Source organism: Pinus tabuliformis, chromosome 2_1 (assembly GCF_031772625.1).
Source record: "Pinus tabuliformis cultivar Carrire ecotype Pingquan chromosome 2_1, CPIR1, whole genome shotgun sequence".
In the NCBI taxonomy this organism is placed as follows: Eukaryota; Viridiplantae; Streptophyta; class Pinopsida; order Pinales; family Pinaceae; genus Pinus; species Pinus tabuliformis.
In genome coordinates, this window is record NC_142299.1 from 34,929,524 (window position 1) to 34,948,191 (window position 18,668).

The following is an 18,668-nucleotide window of genomic DNA, read 5'->3' on the forward strand; positions in this document are numbered from 1 at the left end:
CTTGGATTGTCAACAGGTAAAAGCAAAGTGTAAGCATCCAGGTGGATTACTACAGCCAATTTTGATTCCAGAGTGGAAATGGGAGGTTATTTCCATGGATTTAATTACAAGTTTGTCGAGGACATCTAGACAACATGAGTCTATCATGGTTGTTGTGGATAGCTTGACAAAGGTAGCACACTTCAAGTCTACTTATTCAGATGATGATGTAGCACAGGTCTTCATCAGAGATGTAGTGAGGTTGCATGGTGTTTCGAAGAAGATTGTGTGAGGCGGGGATGCCAAGTTCACTTCTAGGTTTTGGAAAGAGTTATTTGCAGGTTTGGGTATAGATTTAGCCTTTAATGCATCTTATCATACGCAGACCAATGGGCAGACAGAGAAGGTCAACAAGATTTTGGAGGACATGTTGAGAATGTACGTCATGCATCAATAGCGAAAGTGAGAATATTATCTTCCATTGGTTGAGTTCACTTACAACAATGCATATCATGAGTCTCTAAGGATGGGTTTGTTTGAGGCACTCTATGGGCAGAATTGTAATACTCCCATTAGTTGGAGTGATCCAGTGAACAAGGTGTTGATTGGACCAGACATGTTGGCAGAGATGGAATAGGAAATGCAAGTAATCAAGAATAATCTAAAGGTAGCAAAGGATAGAAAAAAAGAGTTATGCGAATCAGAACAAGATGTTTAAGGAGTTTTAGGTTGGGGAAAAGTTGTACTTGAGCATCAAGCCCAAGAAGAGCTCCTTAAGGATTGGATCATGTGACAAGATGGCACCTCGATATTGTGGACATTTCAACATTGTTGAGAGGCTTAGACCAGTAGCCTACCAACTTGCACTGCCTCTGATAGTGAAATTCCATGACGTTTTCCATATGTGTCATTGCTTAAGAAGTATGTTACAAATGTTGATCAGATTGGTATGTATTGTAGGTGGATCTAGAAGGATAATTCTAGTTGGAACCTCGGTGCATTTTGCAGAGAAAGATGCTCATGCTCCAAAACCGAGCAATCAAGCAGGTTAAAGTGCAATAGAAGCATTTTGGGCCCAATGAAACTACATGGGAGATGGTTAATCAGATATGGGCTATGTGTCCTTCTTTATTCTCTAATTGAGTTGATGTCTTTTGATATATGTTTTGGCATGGTGTTTTGGTATATGTATATACATATATGGATGTAAATACTTGCATGAGCTATGTTATAAAGCTCCAATAAGTGGTATGGTTTTCATGTTGTTATGTTTTTCATGATGGTTTGTTTTTCAGCAAGTTGTTCATTGTCAATATTGCAATGAGCTAAGTTATAAAGCTCCATGGCTAGTATGTTTTTCTTTTCAAAGGTCTTGCTCATTGTAGGTGTCATTGAACACCGAGGAAGGTGTTCCTCCAAGGGGGAGGGTTCTGTAACATCCCTGGTTAAAATCCATGTAATAAAGTTAATAAAGGCAAAAAAATAACCAAGGTCATGGGACATATATTCCAAGCTGAATATTGGGAAAAAACATAGTGATGGGGATCACTTTTGATTAATTAATGGCTATGGAAATTGGAAAAGCAAATGGCAAAGGATTTGAACATGCAAAGTGGCATTAATTGGCATTTATTTATGAAAATAATGGAAAATAGGAGAAAAGGAAGGTGAAAGGTCACAGGTTGCATGTGAGGAGGAAATTGAAGGGAAAATAAGGAAAATGAAGAAAATAGAGGCCAAAATTATAAAAAGGCTTCTAAGGATCAGTTCACATCTTTTGTCAGTTCAGTCTTTGGCACTCTCAGTGTATTCTCTCTCTCACACACTCTTGGAAACTTAGAGTTTTCTTAGAGCACTCTTGGAGGAGTGTGGCATACTTGGGATTTGGAGCAAGAAGGTAAAGGAAGAGCGGGAAAGCGCAAGGGGACAGTAGGATCAACAGCTACAATGGGTTTTTCTTGCAAGTACTGAATTGCATGTATGATTTCCTTACTAGTTTTGGCATGCATGGCATATGCATGTGGTTTCTTGGTTATGATCTGTTATTCACATGGAGGATTGCTTGGATTGACAGTGGTTATGTCTAGCCTTTCCATTTCCTAGATAGCCATGGTGTTGTGGGTTTTTCCTTTTTTTTATTGGTTTTCATGTTCCTTACAGTTGTGGGTTGAGTTATTAGTTCCTGGATCCTTGGTTGGACAAACGCTTCAGAAGCTCTGTAACAGCTTGGGTTGAGTTACTAGTCCTGGAATCCTTGGTTGGAAAAACACTCTAGAGCCCTTGTGGGTTGATTTACTAGTCTTGGAATCCCCGGTTGGACAAATTCTCTAGAGCCTACTAGCAGTTGTGGGTTGAGTTACTAGTCCTAGAAGCCTTGGTTGGAATAAATGCTCTGTAGCACTAGATAGCTTGGGTAGAGACTAATCTGGTGATGGTTATTGATGTCCGACCGTGAGGTGGAATCACTGATTGGGGGTTGAGGTGGTTTGGCCTCTGAAAGCCCCAGTTTGGTGTTCTTGGTTTATTCCATGAGATCCCACATTCATTCTTGGAATATGGCATGGGGGTGATTGGATGAAAGAGAGATTTGGTTCAGCCGAATCTATGGTTGGGTGGTACGTGGAAGTCCCTAACTTGGTTGGATTTACATATGTTAATATAAGATCCTTTTCCTTTGGTATTTCATGAGTAAATGTGTTTGTCATTATGTGGCTTTTTTGGTGGTTTCATCATTGATGTTTCTTTGATTATTAGTTTGTTATAAGCATGTTTTATGACAGACTTGAATTATGGCTCTCATCATGTTTTGATTAGTAGATGAATGTTGATGAATACATGACCTAATAGATGATATTGCATCTATTATGAGGAGGCGTCAGTTCTTATTAATGATTCTCAAATAAGTATGAGTTTCCTATGTTTAGATTTGTTGTTATGACCTGTAAATTACATGTTCATGATATGTTTGACAAAATACTTGTCATGGTTGGTAGGGTTCAGGTCAAGTCCTTGTTCAATTTTTGTATGAGTAGCCTTGTCTCAATGTTATTTATCATTTCTTGTAGCTTCATGAAGTTTTGAGCAGAGGCCTGAGTCCTAGCCCTAAAAAAGTGGCTAAGACTTTGGGGTCACTGGCACAAAACTGCCTAAAAAGGGCCACAGTCACATGGATGCCTTGTTGTCGGAGCGTCTAGAGGGTCCTAGTCACATGGAAGGCTTGTCCTTAGAGCGATTGGGGGTCTATTTCAGCAAAACATCAAGTTCGCTCATGGGTTGGACACCTAGAGGGGTTGGTATGGTCCTGAAGGTTCTAAAGCTCCTGAGGAAGGTCAGATTGGTCTTGTCTACATGGGGAGTTGAATTATATCATAGTAACTCTTCATCACATGTTTACCTCGATGGACTGGTTAGCTTGGGTAAATGTGGGAGGAGGGTGTTACAAAGAGCCATCGAAAGAATTGATTGACATTGGGTTAAATAGCAGTTGTGAGTATATTTTGGCATATCAAAAAATAATTGTGGAATTTGTAAGCATCTATGTTGTTTTACTTCTCTAATTTTATAATTAATAGAACAAAAAAATCCTTTATATTAAATATATGATTTATTATGGGGTATTAAACTTGCAGGAAACAACGTATGGAACTACGCCAACAGAAGAGTTGTTGAAAGAAGGCATGAGATTTGGTTTTGAAAGAATGTGTATAATTCATGAGTCACTTCTTGCTATCATACATAGTTTTTCAATTTACATTGATGTATATTATTTATTTCAATTTTCATTATTCTCACCAATGTCGATACACTCATTACACTTTATTTGTATGTTTGCAGATGGAACAAGATCAAGAAGATGAAAACAATCAATGAAATCAATAAAACAGTCCTCCAAATAACCCAAGTCATGGAAGTAGCTCGAGCACTGATAGCAGTTCCAACGAAGAATGATGATCCATTTGGATATTAATGCAACCTATTGTATTTTTTGAAATAATTGTTTGTGAAAATCAGACATTTTGTTTAATGTAATCATGGACATCGTGTCCTAATTGAAAGACAAGGGGTTACCAATAACAATCACATTTTGTACGACAAACAACCTCTTATTGATATATAATAAAATACATTTTAATTTATTCTATTGTGTTATCCAATGTCATTGTGAAATGTTACACCACTGATTAAATATATGGATGATTAAATATTATAATGAAGAGATGTGAAATTTGATAATATAACAAATTAATCCAAACATCATATACAAATACACTAATCAAATATTAATTTATATGAATATTGTTATAAGATATATGTTGATTTCTCAATGAATAACGAATTTAAAAAATTACAATAATTGCACTGGCATAGGTCGATGTCTCCAAAAAATATAAAATGTCATACAAAAACACCAGTGCATCCATAATCAAAAAATGCATCAGTGCTTTAATTTAAATAAAAGCACTGTGACATCGTCTTTTAGCATAATCGGTGCCTTTTCGAAAAACAACAGCATCGCAGATTTCATGGCTTCAAGCACCATAATTGTTTTTAATTAATGCCCCAGTGCATTGTAACTCTTAATGCATGAGTTCTTTCATAGAGCTACCGCCCCCCAGTGATACAAAATATTATTTCCATTCCTGGTGCACTATTAAATTAATAGCACTGAACCCTCTATATAACAAATGCAATTGTGTTATTATGTAAACAAGATGTGTCGGTGTTGTGTGTTTAAGAGAAAGCATCGGAATTGAAATTATTTTTTTCATACCCCGAAGTCATTCCTTCATCAAAGAAAGAGCGGGGCTTTTTTTATATAAGCACTGGAATGGTGTACGTTTCAAGGTTCGGTGCTTTTTGAGTTGACGCACCACGAATTTTTTTTTATAAGCACCGAGGTGGTATACATTTCAGGTTCCAGTTCTCTATCTATTAAACGCCTCAGTGCTTTTAATTATGTATGAAGCCCGGTGTGTTTCTATAAGTAGTGCATCGAGGTTGCTTGTTCCATAAAGCGCACCGAAAAAAAACCCTCAGCCGCCCAAATTTTTTTAGTTGTGATGAAGTTCAGTTATAAGCTCCGGTAAAACATCTATTCCCACAAATAGATTTTTTACAAGATGTTTTTTTGACAATTTTGGCCATTTTATGACACTAAAAACCTACATTGTAACCTCCACTAGAAGGTTTTTTTCTTGTAGTGAATCCATCTATTATTGTGTTTCTATGGTAGTAATACCATTGTGGGAAAGTTCAAAAATGGTTGAAATGAGGTCACCCAAGCTTCTAGATGTTGCATACATCTTTTTTCAAGCTATGGCACGGTTGTATAAATTTGCAACAATAGTGAATGTGAAAACACCAAGTGTATAACATTCAATTTGATTACGATGTTGGCACAAGTAACTTGCAGGAGGCAATGGCGGGAGCAACCTAGGGTTTGCAGCTGCAACCTGTAACCTCAGCAACAGTTCTGGCAGCACAAAGGGACAGATTAGCAGATCTACTCCACAGAGGTCGAGGACTGACCCGACAAATGGTAAACGAGGGGTCCACTGGGACCCCAACCTTCAAGCAGGTCGTCATGCACAAGCAAAAAACGTTAGAAGGGTTTAAAATCAATGGCTCTGGAGACCGTAAGGATGGAAGTGGCAGCATAGGAGAAAGGACACAGCCGCTGCAGAAAGAAACTGGAAAAAACCCCTCGATGAAGGGCAAAGTCAATAATGAACAGGAGACAGAGGGTAAAAGACCGGAAGCAGAGCAAAGGAACACAGTACCAATAACAGCCCACAATGAAGGCGGGAAAGAAAATGATAAAGAGCCGCAACAACAAGCGGAAAAGGAGCAAGCAAAAACAGACAACCCCGGCTCAAAACAGCCAACTCAAGGGGCTTGCAAACCTAAGAAAAAGGAAACCCTCCGTGTTGTTTTCTCAGATCCAGATATTCAGGCCTACAGAGACCACATGATGGAGCACGCAGTTATCTGCAAATTTATGGGACTATGGCCAACAGAACGCACTCTTTGCCAATGGATAAAACAGCACTGGAAGCCAAAAGGGGATGTTAAACTCCACCTTGGAGCTAAAGGCTTCTTCACGGTTTTCTTCACAAACCTAGAAGACAAGGATAGAATCTTCGATGGCCGCCCTTACTTCTTTGCCTCCGCTGGACTCTACATGAGGCCATGGAAGGCAAAATTTGTACCTGAACAAGAGACATTCACACAAGTTCCAGTGTGGATCAGGCTATTTTCACTACCCATAGACTATTGGGGACTGGCAACGCTCAAGCAGATTGGAGACCGGCTTGGAACCTTCATAAAGGCATCTGAAGCCACAGTGCAACGAAGATACACCTCCTGTGCGCGCATTTGTGTTGAGATGGACGTCTCGGGGGCCCTGCGTGAAGGGTTGTGGCTAGAATTTAGAGATGAAGATTACTATCAGGCCATCGACTACGAACAGATCCCCTTCCGTTGCATGAAATGCCATGAGCACGGACACCTAGTCAGAGAATGCCCTCTCAACAAAACAGGGGATGAACACAAACCGGAACAAGCAACAAAGAATAAAGAGGCTTTCACAAGGCCAAAACTACGACAGAGAGCCAACAGGAAACGAATACATAGAGCAGAGACAGGACATGGCATCATCACTAACAGCTTCAGCATCCTGGAAACGGACACAGACTCAGAAGGCACCAACAGAGACACAAAACGCATTGAAGCACCAGACAACCAGACAGAACATACTATTCAGGATGGGGAGGAAAATACACTCAGAACAGAAGAGCAAATGCAAGAGAACGACGAGTTACATGATGAAGACACTGATATGTTAACCAGCGATGGGGGAAGCGAGGATCTAGAGCTCAATGCAATCCTAGAAAAAGAAGGAGTCAACCTCCCAGCTCTGGAAAAAAGCTGGAAATCCCAAGGGCTAGACAACATACCTGAAGAAGAAATCAGGAAAATCAGTGATCTCTTCATAGAAAGACAAAAAGTGGAAATCGAAAGGCAACACAGAAGATTAGGCATCGCAAAACGTACAAGTAAGCAATCAAAACTCATAGCTCTCAACCCTACAGGCCGAAAGACAAATAAAAGAAGAGGCAAAAGAACCAGCGGAGAAGTATTGCATGACCTAGGGATTCTAATGATTAACTCTGGGAAAATGAAGGCTCTTCATGCCTTCCAGACCTACCAATAAGTCTTTAGTTACCAATGAAGGTCATCTCATGGAATGCAAGAGGGCTAAATAGCCAAGCTAAGCAGAGACTACTCAAGCGAAAGTTCCAACAGGAAAAGCCAGATATCATGTTCATCCAGGAGACCAAATGCGCCACCAACCAAATAGAGATCATCAGCAAGAGACTTGGCAAACCAATCAAATATATAGAGGTAGCTAGTCACGGATGGGAAGGAGGCATAGCAACATTTTGGGACACCCGAGCAATAAACATCATCTCAATGGAGGCTGCACGCTCGTTTATTGCCACTGAAGTTCAAATAACAGGTAACTCTGATACCTACCTATGCATTAATGTCTATAGCCCGCAAAGAATAGAGGACAAATTTTCTTTTCTTAATTCTCTTATGAATTTAAATTTAAGATACCCCACCTCTAAGATCATCATGGGGGGAGACTTTAACATGATAACATCCCTGTTGGAGAAGAAGGGAGGTCTCAGAAAGCTCAACAAAGATTCAGAGCTATTTGCTGATTTTATAGAAGCTGCAAAGCTTGTAGATATCCTCCCCAAAAATGGTTCCTACACATGGAACAATAGAAGAGGAGGAGACAATAGGATTGCCTCCCGGCTAGATCGATTTCTGATCTCGGAAAGCATCCTACTCGGAGGAGCTACTGTGGATTCTGATATCCTCCCCAGTGGAGGATCGGATCACTGGCCCATAGCTTTGGAAGCAGCCATTCTTGGCACCCCCAGAAACAAGCCATTCCGATTTGAAAAGTTTTGGTTAACTCATCCCGACTTCCCAAATCTGCTGAAGGAATGGTGGCACGAACCATTGAATCTAACAGGTACCAAAATGTTCAAGTTTCAAAGCAAGCTAAAACACATCAAGCACAGAATCAAGGAATGGAACACTGAAAAGTTTGGAAACATCTTCCAGGAAAAGAACATTATTGAAGGAAAGTTAAATCAAATTCATACAGAATGGGCTTTCGGGACCTACAAAGAAGACTCAAAAGAACAGGAGAAGGTTCTGATGCAGCAATGGCAACTTCGCTGCCAATAGGAAGAAACCTTGTGGAAACAAAAATCAAGGATCCATTGGCTGAAGGAGGGAGAGCAAAATACAAAATTCTTCCACAGATCAACTATGGACTACAGGGGAGCAAACAAAATCCTTAGACTCAAAAATGAAACAGGGGAAATCCTTCAAAACCACAAGGACATATCAACGCTACTCACCAGGCACTTTCAGCACATAGCTAAGGAAACGCAAGAAGATAGATCTGAGGCCATAGAGGAACTAACTAAAGCAATACCACACACCATAACCTCAGAACAAAACTCTGCATTGCTCAGAAAAGTTTCAATGGAGGAAGTGGAGGAAGCTGTCAAAAGCATGCCAATGGATAAAGCACCAGGACCGGATGGCTTTACAATCAACTTCTACAAAGCTTGTTGGTCAACCATCAAAACAGAGGTCTGGGAAATTGTCGAAGACTCAAGACGCTCAAGCTCTATTCTCAAATCCCTGAACGCCACCTTCATAGCGCTTATCCCCAAGGAAGAAGAAGCCAATTCCCCTAACAAGTTTCGGCCTATAGCCCTCTGCAATGTGATCTACAAAATCATTTCTAAAGTCATTGCAAACAGACTTAAGCCTGTTCTTCCTAACCTTATCTCAGAAGAACAATCAGGGTATGTGGAAGGCAGGCAGATTCTAGACAATATCCTCTTAGCTCAGGAGATGATTCACACCCTGCAGACAAGGAAACTTCCAGGTATGCTAATGCAACTAGACCTCTCAAAAGCATTCGACAAAGTAAACTGGAATTACTTGGAGGCCATCTTAAAGGCCTTCGGTTTTGACTTGCAATGGATCAAATGGATCCTCGCTCTAATCAAGTCTTCCAACTTTTCCATCCTCGTAAACGGATCCCCCTCTGCTCCTTTCTCCCCATCCCGTGGTATTCGTCAAGGAGACCCTCTCTCCCCTTTCCTCTTTGTAATCCTCATGGAAGGGCTCAGTAGGCTCATTCACAAAGCAAGAGAGGAGAGAAAGCTTTCTGGCCTACGACCTTTCCCCTCCATTCCTCCCACTACGCACTAGCAATTTGTTGACGATACAATGTTACATGACTCCCCTACTGTCAAAGAGGCTACGGCCTTCAAAAGTATCCTCCATCTCTTTAGTAAAGCTTCAGGTATGGAGATAAACCAGGCCAAATCGACCATTTTCTTCTTCAACACTCATCCTGCCATCCAGATTCATCTTTCCAATATCCTGGGGTTTCGAAAAAGCTCTCTCCCTTCTAAGTATCTGGGAGCCCCTCTCACCACCAAGCCTTGGCAAAAAATTCACTGGGAAAACATCTTAGCAAAACTGGAGAAAAAATGCAAGCATTGGACTCATAGGGCGCTCAACCTAGCAGGGAGACTGGTCCTAACCAAAGCTGTTTTGCAGGCCATCCCACAGTATTTGATGTCCATAATGCCAGCCCCTAGCGGCATCCTGCAGAAGATTAGAAACATCCAACGTTCCTTTCTATGGAGTGGTAATGCGGAAAAAAGAAAATTGGCACTAGTGGCCTGGAGCAAGCTTTGCACCTCGAAAGCAGCTGGAGGTTTAAACTTAATTGACCCCCATATTGTCAACAAGACATGTGGAGCCAAGTTATGGTGGCGTTGGCTGAAGGAAACCAACCTACCGTGGGCCAGACATTGGAAGGAGAAATACACTCCCCACTACAACAATCAGGACCTAATCAGGATACAAGAAAATCCGTAGGGCTCTCCAATATGGAACTTAGCCAGAAGAAATCGCAACTTAATTCAGGACCATAGCTTTTGGGAGATCCGCAACGGAGAAACTGCCCTCTTTTGGGAAGATGCATGGCAGCAGCTCCCAAAACTAGAACAACCAGAGCTAGAAGAGTTCAAAACAGATTGCCAGAACAGGGGAAAATTCACAGTCCACCACTACTGGAACCCTAACAGTTGCGACCAGGAATGGAGGGAGTGGGCTGTCCAGGATGAGGGGAACCCAATTGAAGAAAATAACAGCATAAAAAATCTCATGAAAGGCATAAATAACCGCACTATCAGGAAAACCACAGAAAACGACATCCTGAGATGGGGTATGAAAGGCAGTGGGAACTTCACCCTCAAAGAAGCCAGAGAGCAACTTGAACTCTCGGAGCAACTGGAAGCGCCTCAGTGGAGCAGCAAGGTTTGGGACGCCACATTTTGGCCTAAAATAAAAACATTCTTATGGCTTCTCATGAACAGAAAAACCCTAACGTGGGAGAACTTGCGCAGAAAAGGCTTCGAAGGCCCCTCCATTTGCCCCATGTGCAAACAGGCAGAAGAAACCATGAATCACCTTTTCAACTCCTGTAACTGGGCCGATCAATTATGGCAAAAAATGGAAACTACATTGAAGCAAACAAACAGAGACAGGGAATCCATACACAATACCATCATGCACTGGCCTACCAATTACTCCAACAACACAAGAATCAACAACATATGGAAAATTCTACCAGGCTTCATCACTTGGACCCTCTGGAAAGAAAGAAACCGCAGAATTTTTCAGGATGAGCATAGAAGCATAGATTACCTGCACAGCATCTTAATCCAAAACATGCGCCAACTAATCCTCGTGAAATGCAAGGTAGAACCTGACAATCATCCTTCGGCCGAGGACCAACGAATACTGGAAGCCTTCAACCTGCTCAATGCTCCTCAACAGGGCTCATCCGGTCAACAGCAACACTTCAACACAGAACCAAAGAGCTGGAGGCCACCACCGGAAGGGTTTTTAAAACTAAACTTTGACGGTGCCTCGAGAGGCAACCCCAGCCAAGCAGGGATCGGAGGAGTCATCAGAAATCATGAAGGAGACATTCTCTACATCTACAGCAAAGCTCTGGGGGAAGGCACCAATAACGAAATGGAGTTTGCAGCGCTGGAAAAAGGGTTGAGGATCCTCCAAACTATTCAAACAGGCAAGGCAGTAATTGAAGGAGACTCAGAGGTGGCCATTAACGTAGCCAGGAGAATCCAGGGAGGAACGCCGGCTAGCAAGGTAACTAAACATTGGCGACTGTCCAAAGTCACAGATAACATTGCCAAAATGATCGGGGAAATGAAAGGACTCATCTTTCAAGCAGTAAGGCGTAATGCCAATGCAATCGCTGACCACCTGGCTAATCATGGGATTGAACACCCCAACGAAATTTGGGACAGCTGTTGGCAGCAGGTCGACAACCCGCAGTTAAAGAGCAAGTGCATCCAGCTCTCACAATTGGATATGGTGACGACAGTGGAGCCCGTCCAGAGGGTCGAATAGACTTTCTCCATAATGGCATGAACAGGCTGACTAGGCGTATAACATTTATTCCAAGCAGCATGCGAAGGACATATAGGATGAGGGCAACCATGAACGCAGTAGATGACAAAGATTTGGGCAGAGCCATAATCTGGAATGATATGAGCCGCCGAACCATTTCAACGAACAGGGACAAATGGCACATTTTGGGGCATGCAGGGCGCGGCGACCATAGGCGAGCTCAATTATCCCAAATCCCAAACAAAATTCCTTCACGTCGCAATAATGTTGAGCAGACGTGCAAGTTGCACAAATTTTTCCGATCACACGCCGGAAACCTCACCAATTTTGATTATATAATCACTCTCAATCTCCCAACGAAATACATTGTTTCTGTAGAAAGCACTCTCGTCCCTCCTCTTTCAGCAATTAACGAGCGAGATTCAGCTAGGCAAGCAAGCAGCACTATGGCTGGGGAGACTAGCCGCAATCAATCTGCCAACAGAGACTTGCAGCAGGCCAAGGAGATGTTCGAGAGGCGAACATCGCAGCGAAACAAGCGCAGAATTATTGATTTAGAGGCCGCGGTCAAGGATGAGGAAATCAAACTTTCTGATCAACAAATCGAAAACGAGGTCGACTGGATTCAGGACCCGGGAACTCCCAGCACCAGAGCCACTCAGTTCGTAAGAACTCAGGCAGAAGCTTGGCGAATGAAGACCCTCCTTGCCAAAGCCATGGACGTCCAGGGGGAGCACGCGGACCAGCTGCGTAAACTCAAGAAGTTTGCTGAAACTATTGCGCATGATCACATGGCAGTGGTGGAAAGCAGCGAGTTTAAGCTGAGTGCTATCCAACAGCAGGTCGACACCATAACGAAGAAGCTCGCAGTGCTGATCAAGATCCTGTAGCAATTCATGGGGAAAGACAACAAGCCTGCTGACGAGCAGAAGACTGATTCTCCAGGTGACCAGCAGGGTGCCTCTTCCAGGCCAGGGCAAAGCTACATGGCAAAGCCCAACCCGACCCTGGAAATGTTCAAACGACTTTGATTCAGCAGTCCTCTCGGCCTCCCCTGCTCTTCTCTTCTCTGCGGGTTTTATGTCTTTGTTCCAGGTTCCTTCTGTTTGTGTCTACTGTTTACTAGTGCTTATTGCCGCCCTGCGTGGTGAGCATGTTCTCAGTCCTCAGTCATGTAGTTTTTTTCAATCTTCTGTCATTTTCGACACTTCTGTTTTCATGGGGCAAGACCTACAGTTCAGCGGCCTGTAATCTGCTTCTGCAGAATTTTTGTACCATATTTTTGTTAATTCAAAGCTTACTTACACAAAAAAGAAAACACCAAGTGTATAGGGAAACAAAGGATGCCAAGGGTTTGTATAACAATATGGATTGCTATAGAGGCCATGGAACCTCTGTGTTGCATACCAATGGATGTATAGAATCCATGTAAAGGTGCTCTTGTAGTGGTGAAAGAAGGTCCAAGGGTAGAAAACCCTATAATGCTTATGGACCAATTGTGGTTCCTACAATGTATAGCCCAAAAATTGGGCTCCAAATATTCCAAAAGGAGGTTAGAGATTGTTGTAAAACTTTTAAACTAAAATATGCTTTAAACCTTGGTTTCAATATAATGTTAACGTACTAAGATAATAATGACCTAGATCTTGGGGGCTAAGATCCAGAAGGATTGAATACTGAGAGAGGAGGAGAGAAACCGTACAGATCTATAATGAAATTGATAAAAATGCAATAATTGGATACATTACAAGAGAGATAGAGAGAGGGGGAGAGAAGATTGGAGAAGAAGGATTTCGTTAAGAAGAACCTTACATGCAATGAGGCCAATTTTGGGACCTCTCCTTCTCGACATTCACTCTCTTCCTATTGCCTTCTTATAAGGTATCTTGTCAATGGAGTCAACTTTAATTAGGTTTTACTTTGTCAGTTACATATTTATCAAGTTCCCTTTCACATAAAAATATCTTTATGACTTATACATTTGAACTTACACTATAAGCTCATTAAGATTTAGATCAATTATAAAAAGAATCATTGCTTTAGAATTGGGGATTGGAAATTCTAGATTTCAGACTTAGGCATTTTTGTTAAGAAGAGGAAAAGAATTAAAGATCTGAAGGAGACTAAACAAGGAGAAGGAGAGCCTTGTGTTATAATGGGATTTTGTTTTGAAACAATAGTTGAAGACTACAGTCTAGAATTGGGACTTATACATTATTTTCAATGACAGAGGAAGGATTAATGACCTAGAAAGGAAGGATAGGTAGAAGAACTTAGACTTGTATACCATTATCATGTCTATTTCAAATGCTAGTGTTTCCTTTAGTTAGAAATAGCAACATTAAGTATTGTATACTATTATCTAAATTTAATAATGAAATTAAAGTCTAATAATTAGTGAAAATAAATTATTTTTAATAATGTGTGGATTGTTCTTGCACTTTTCAATGAATGTGTTATTTTATTTTAATTTGAAGAAATGAAATTATTTTCATTTTTTGAATTGAATTATCTACTTCTTTTCACTTAATAAGTTTAGATGTTGAAATGTTAATATAATCTTCTATAAGTTATGTTATGTGTTGTGCCTGAAAAATCGTTGAAGCAATGAACCATTTCTTGTCTAAAACAATTTATCTTCCTCTCAACATCTTACACTTGAAGTGTTTCTACTCCCAATTTGGATACTATGAACTACTTCTTTATCACAATTGGGATAGTTGGATTATAGGAGGTAGAGATAGATAGATAGATTAGCTAGTCTTATTTCCATAGATTCAACTGCATTTATAATTTAGGAAAGCTTCAAGGAAAGTCTCCTTTCTAGGAGAAATCTATTCAGTGGCAATGAGGACCGCATATTCGTGGACATCATCATACCAAATGAGTATAGGCATAACTGGGACCTTGATTGAGTGATGATATTCTATTGAAAGAGGAAATTTTCCACTCGTCGATACCTACTCCACATCCCATGCATGATGGGTGGGATAAAAATCATGTGCATCCTCCTTCTAGTGTTATTCATCAGCCCAACAATCTTAGAAATGCTCCTATTACACCTATTTCTAGTAGTATCATCCCTTTTGTTGCTTCCTTTGCTCGTTGTCCCCACAAATTTGACAAACAACCTCTTCTAGTCTACCAAGAAGACAAAGAAAATAAGCTAATTGAGAATAAAACCTATGACTCACCTAAGTCAACCTCTACACAATTAAAGGTTCCTTCAGTCAAAACAGTGTTGTCATCATGGTGTCAGCATTGATGTCAACCATATGGGCATTGATGAGATTGTGTGTAATGAACGGAAGGTGTTTTGGTGCTAAATATGGTCTATAAAGGTGTAATGAAGCAAGTGATATAGGACCAAAAGCACATAGTTCTACAAGACTTCAATTACCAAATTATTTGTGTTTTCTACCAAAATAACTTCGGTTACCAGACTGTTTACATTTTCTATCGGAATTCGATACTTCGATAATTCCCCAATGTTGGAATGTATTAATGCGTTGAATTGGTCAAATGGTTATGCATGGATTTGTTCATGGTGATAATGAGTTTGAATTGGTCTCAAAATAATGGTCGATCTAGTCCAAGAGGTTGAGCATTGATCTGGTCATCGAAAGGTAGTGGAATGAAGTTAATTATCGATCTAGTTGAGGTGTTAGTGTCTTGATATGGTCACCAAGTCATTGTGGAATGCATTGAACATTTGATATGGTCATGACATTGATTTGGTAATCATTGATCATTTGGTTCAACCTTCATGAAAGAATTGGCAAGTTATTAATGCTTGTTTTTGGTATGATCTGGTGCATTGGGGGCATTAGTTTATTTAGTTATGTGATGCACTAAACTAGGGTTACATATTGAGCGCTTTGAGGCAAAATACATACATGTGTGCATGGAAAATGTAATGGTGTACAATGTGAGTTAGTTGAGCATGTTTCACCTATAGAGGGGCGCATTGACAAAATATGTAATTGGTATTGGCTGAGGGAATGCTTGGAAGTGTGAATTAGCTTATACATTAGCAGCTAGAGTGAAAATGAATCATGCTACTTATGGATGGAGACCACTGGAAAATCAATGTTCAGATCAAAGGATGTGAAGGGTCAAGTGTATGTTGGTTGATAATGTGGTTATAGGCAGAGCATATACACCTGTACTAAAGTTAAACAATGTGTGCACCTTTGCAAAATGAACATATCCATGTACACAATCAAATTCAATGGAGAGTGTGAATGGTGCCCTAATGGAATGTGAAAGGTGACCAATGCATATGGATAAAGGGCACAGAGGATCCCATCAAATTCCTAAAAAATTAAAGTGTACATTTGATGGATGCATGGTGTGATCTGTGTGATATTTGGCTACCTATGTTGGATGAGAGTGTTGAATATGTATATGCATCTGTGTAGTGATTTGATGCAAATAAAAGGGATGTGTAACCTATGACAATGATTTAGGTTCAAAGGAAAAGTTTATGTCATTGTGGTTCAAAGGAAAAGTTTATGTCGTTGTTAATAGTGTTGTTGCAGGGAGTTGCTAGTCTATTGTAGTTTGTTTGTTTTATGAGGCCTTCCTGTCATGTCATTCCTGTATGTATTACTCCTAGTTACAGTGTTGTATATGGATCTGTCATTGGGCATGAGTTGTTGAGAGTGTATCCTATTGATCATTGTTCTTGTATACATGTAAGATACCACGAGGTTATGTCTATGAGAGTGTGTATCATGTTGTTGTTGAATTGTTGTGGTAGAAGTTGACAATGATATGTATGTTAGAGAGAGCTTATATAGTTGACAATGAGAGTATGGCTAAATGAATATGTTGTTGTTTGAAGTGTGGTTGAGATGTATGTTGCTAGGGTTTGAGTATAAGGGTAGTTTAAAGTTATGTCAAAGAGATTTTATGTTGTTGGTATAAGAGTGCTGAGAGGACAGAGTTGTTGAGGTATGCTATGGTTTGACGTTATTATTGATTGAGTAGAGTTGTTGCGGCATATTTATTTGCAGTGGTGTTTTGATGTGTTGGTATTGCGGAGAGGTTATGTATTTAGTTTCAGCAAAGAATATGTATGTGGGTCCAATATGAAAAAAGATTAAATGTGTCTTATAGTTGATTGAGTTGAGGTTCGTGGGACGGTCTGAAAATGTATGAAAGATGGTCCACAAGGACTTCAGGGTTGGGGCCTTCAGTGGCAAGTGGTGGCTTGCTCAAGGAGTGGTGGCTTCCTTCAGGTAGTGGCATGAGAAACTATTGGAGGTAGGGGCCTGCAGCAGGTTGGGACCAACATAGTTGTGGAAGTGGTGGCTTCCGTCAACAAGTGGCCTAGAGCTAGTGATTGCCCTTATACCTCACAAATTGAAGCTTGCGTACTAGTGGTAGCCAATATATGATGTAAAGAAGATTTTAGATGATAAGAAAGAAGAAGAGAACATAGTATGATGGTTTTTCACTTGTAACGGTTTCCACCTAATATCTTGTGTCTTCATGTGTTTGATGATGGTTTCTCATTGGTTTATGTGTTGCTCTTATGTTCTTGTTCTTTGATGTTCTATGTGTTTCTTATGGTTATGCATATGTAATATGTTGTTCTCATATTATGTTGTTGGTTAAAAAACTCATGATTCAATGATTTGTGAAGAATGTTGAAATATTATAGTTGTGGTCAATATTTAAGTCAACAAAATCAAAAGAAATTAAAGGGATATTTTATTCTTCATGTAGTCTCCAAACTGGACAGGTCAGCCCCACCAAGAGAAGGGGTTTGACCCTTGGTCAAACCCACTTGATAAGACACATATAAACTAACAAAGTGGCCTCCTCATTTGACATCATCAACTCGACTTATCTCAAGCAGAATCTGATCTTATGTTCACATGTGTGGAGGAAGAAATCTGAAGTTTGCCTAGTGAACCTTGACTTTGACCAATGACCTTTAACCAACATTGAATTTGATTATTTCTAGGTCGTGTTGATTGAATCTTTGACTATCCTTTGGAGAAAATATTATGGCATCTTTGACTGAAGAAGTTGACTAAATTTTTGGGTTGATTTTCTAAGTGTTGAATTTTTGTTTTGAATCTCTTTGACCACGAGTCAAATAGTCCTATTTTAATGAATCTTTTGTGGAGAAGTAGGGCTGAAATTTAACCCCTTTGACCCTTGTTGACCATAGTAGTAGCAGACTTAATTTAGGCCTCTTTGACCAAATTTGACTTATGAGTAGAAGTTTGACTTGGAATTTGGTTTGGTCAATGGAATGATATTTTGACCAGAAAATCAGATGCACATATTGATTGAATTGGACCATTTCTCCTAAGGAAAGATTTTTTGTGTTTTTCCCTGGTTTGGTTTTTTTCCCAGGATAAATTTTTGTGTCTCTTGTGCATCATTAATTTTTTGACCGGAAAATCAGATGCACATATTGATTGAATTGGACCATTTCTCCTAAGAAAAGATTTGTTGTGTTTTTCCCTGGTTTGGGTTTTTTCCCAGGATAATTTTTTGTGTCTCTTGTGCATCATTATTTTACTATGATCTCTACTACCCTAATGCATTAATGGTTGAAACTTTATGAAGTGTAATTGCTTTATGATATGAAATGTGGTAATTAAGAAGTAATTATATCATTGGAAGTAATTATCTAGCAGAAAAATTGTGCTTGTTTTAATTGCATGATAAAAATGAACATTGTATCAGAGCTTTCATGAAGGAAAAAAGGCATTGAGATCACTCTTGAAGATACCTATTTCTGCAATCTGATTGTTCGGCTAGATCTCTGACCATGGGTTCTTAAACGAAGGTAGAAAGCAAGTTGGAAGGTGCTCCAAAATTCAAGGCATGGAAGAAAATAATTAATATTATTCTTGTAGAGAATGATGTTTTTGAGCATGTGAAAAGAAAAGTTATTGAACCACAAGAGAATGAATGAATACCAAGGTACAATAAGAATGAAATCACAACCACGAGGATTATTGTTGAATCTATCAAAGATCATCTGATTCCATATGTTTCAGGTTTGGACTCTTCAAAGAAGATGTATCATGCCCTATTTGGATTGTATACCATCAACAACATTGGTCAAAAAATGAGTTTGAAGAATGAAATTTGTGATGTAAAATGACAAAGGA